A 3,020-nucleotide genomic window follows, 5' to 3' on the forward strand; every position below is an offset into this window, starting at 1 on the left:
ATCTTTGAGACAACGTATCTGCAAATCGTCCACTGAGATGAGCCTCGCATGATGGCATAGATGTGATTCAGAAGAGTTGAACTGGAAAATACATTTCTCAAAATTAAATAATATTTTCACCAATGGACATAATTGGAAGTGTATTTCCCCTGAAATTAGAAGACAATGTCCGGGAGGGTACCGCTGCTACCAGTCTGTTCATCCGCTTTCAGTCCGCAGATCACTACACACCCAACCCCTTCTGTGGACCAGGGACGACGGCAGGAGCTGGGGGTGGGGGGGGGCTGGTTCAGTGCTTCAGTGGTTCACACCCTTGGAAGAAAAACAGTGATGCGATGGTGACATGGGGGGGGGTGCGGGGTGCCGGCGGTCAGGCAGGCCTCCCTCAGAAAGTGCTGCACCGAAGAGGAGATTCACAGGAGAGGGACACGGCCCCGCAGAGATCTGGAAAGCGGACATTTGGGAGGAAGGCAAAGCGCGGAGCTGTAAGGACAGCGGCCTGGGAATGCAGGATGAGCAAAGTGCGAAGGCAAGAGGCGAAGAGAAGGGGCCTTCGGCGCAGGGACTGTCAACCTCGGCAGTTGTTGAAATACAGGTGAGGTTTAATCCCACCCCTACCTACCACCTGCGGATGTAGGGCTGGTCCCCTGGTGACGTTAGTGACCTCCACCAGCCCGGGCTCCCTGGGCCTCTGCTGGGGGCGGTTGACCTGGATTTATCTATCCCCTTTCGTGTTATTATTATTCTAGGACATGGTTAGACTGTTTGCTTACTTAACCACAGGGCTGAAATCCTATCTCGGCCGCCGGCTTTCTCCCAGCTGGAGGAGGTAAAGTGATACTCCCTGCAGGGTTCCTTTCTGTCTCTTCGCCTCTCCAAAGCGAACGTATTTTTCCATCCCTTTCAGCTCCTGCACGGAAAGGGGACTGCAGTCCTCATGGGCATTTTCTTTACAGGCGGAGGCAAACAACGCGCGAGCTCTTGGCCCGCTGGGCAAGGTGAACTCGGGACAAACGTAGGAACCTCAAGGCTGGACCATCGCTTGACAAAACAGTGAGGAGAGGTCTGCGCCGTTCCTTGACTCTTTCGTCCCTGGCTTTTTTTTGTTGTTGTTGTTCTTTTTTTTTAATTCCATAAAATATAATCCAAAAAGGCCGTGTCTTCGAAGGGCAAAGCTCACTGAAGAAAGGGCTTAAGTCTGTTAATGGCCAAGGCCGCTAATGTGCAGCTAAAGCAGATTAGCTGCGTTAAGTGTGCGGCATTAGGGTCCCCCTAACACCCGGGCCCGCCGCAAGGGTGTCGGTCCTCCTTCCACAAATCCTCCTTAAACTCCCCGTAATAGCAGCTTAATCTGCGGAGAGGGCAACAAAGCAGAGCTCTCAGGACAGCCTTGCTGGGAGCTGTCCTTTACAGACAGGATGTGAGCCTGTGGGTCACTAAGTGCTCCAGGAGCCGCACTGAACACATACGAAGAAAGAGATGGAATCAATTTTGATCAATCTTCTATTTTACCTCCTGTGGCCATAATATCATTTCAACATATGATTGATACGAAAACTTTATTAATGAGACATTATCTTTTTTTTTCTTAACCAGGTTTTTTCAAAATCCCATATGTAGGGGCACTGGGTGTCTCAGTGGTTGAGCATCTGCCTTGGGCTCAGGGCATGATCCTGGGGTCTCGGGATCAAGTCCCGCATCCGGCTCCCTGCAGACAGCCTGCTTCTCCCTCTGCCTGGGTCTTTGTGTCTCTCGTGAATAAATAAATAAAAAAGAAAACCCCATGTGTATTTTACGGTGTATCTCAATTCAAACTAGGTAGATTTTAAGTGTCAGTAGGCCGTATGTGACGAGGGACAGTGGGGGCCCACGCAGCCTGTGTGCTTCTGCAGTGTCTGCAGCAGGGGGTAGTGGGAAGGATGGGTTGGAGGCAGGAGCCCAATAAACTTTTTTTTTAAGTAGGCTCCACACCGAAGCTGGAGCTTGAATTCATGACCCTGAGATCAAGAGTCACACGCTCTTCCCACTGAGCAGTCTGGCGCTCATCCCCGTCCCCCGCCAGCACCCTCCGCCCCAAGCATTTCTTTAAATAAATATGAGGCATCTGATCCTGCCGAGAAAAGCATGGTGGTAACATTTCTTCGTTAGGGACGTGGTGTGGTGAGCCGGGATGGGGGGAAAAAAAAGCCTTGGCGTCAAATGGATCTAGGTTCAAATTCTGCCCTTGACCTCATGATTTCAGGCCACTATTTTCCTGTGCGGCCCTCGGTTTCCTCCACTGTGAAATGAGGTGATTCCTCCCCTCCGACGGGAAGCAGAGGAGAAGCCGTGACAACATCCAGCAGCGCACCTCTCACAAGTGTGTCACTGAGGACACGTGGGCCACCCTCCCCTCGAGTGTGTGTCCCCGTGGCCTGGCCTCCAGCAGGTCACCGGCGAGGATCCAGGACCCTGGATCATGATTCCAGCTGAAGGCAGACGCTTAGCCGACTGAGCCACCCAGACGCCCTAAAACTTGAATTTTTCTTTAAAATTTTACTGCAGGTGTGCTTTCAGGTGATTTGTGTTTACTAACCCGGAGGCTGTTCTCATATGTCTGAGGCTGGGTGAGGACCAGCCTTTCCCCCTCCCCCACTCCCCTGACCTCCCTGATCCTTCCCAGACCGGGCTCCCACCTGGCAGTGGTGATCCCCCGCCTGCCTCCTTCAGAGGAGTGCAGCTGGAAGAAAAAGATCAAAGAATCGGTGTTAGCGAATCACCATATTACTACTCTTAAAATCTATTTGATGTTAAAATGTTTTTAAGTTTCAAAAACACACAAAAAAAATCTAATTTAAAAACAGCGCTGACAGTGGGGGAGGCCCTGCCTACAGGGGGCTGGGGGTGCGTCGGAACCCCTGGCCTTTATGCTCAATTTTGCTGTGGACCTGAAACTGCTCTAAAAAATAAAGTCTGTTTGGGGCACCTGAGGGGCTCAGCGGTTAAGCATCCGCCTTCGGCTCAGGTCATGATCTCCAGGT

The 3,020-nt window shown here is 51.6% G+C and overlaps 1 long non-coding RNA gene across 2 annotated transcripts; it reads left to right on the top strand.

The window, feature by feature from the left end:
* Positions 1–432: 432 nt before the first annotated feature.
* On the top strand, positions 433–1,856 carry LOC112922470 (uncharacterized). Of its 2 annotated transcripts, none has more exons than XR_003235440.2 (3): positions 433–595; positions 957–1,063; positions 1,597–1,856. It is a non-coding gene; the product is annotated as an uncharacterized lncRNA (long non-coding RNA). The 2 variants fall into 2 exon arrangements; XR_011997885.1 differs by lacking the exon at positions 433–595 and adding an exon at positions 693–829.
* The last annotated feature ends 1,164 nt before the right edge of the window (positions 1,857–3,020 follow it).

The sequence above is a fragment of the Vulpes vulpes genome, chromosome 16, assembly GCF_048418805.1.
Source record: "Vulpes vulpes isolate BD-2025 chromosome 16, VulVul3, whole genome shotgun sequence".
NCBI lineage: Eukaryota > Metazoa > Chordata > Mammalia > Carnivora > Canidae > Vulpes > Vulpes vulpes.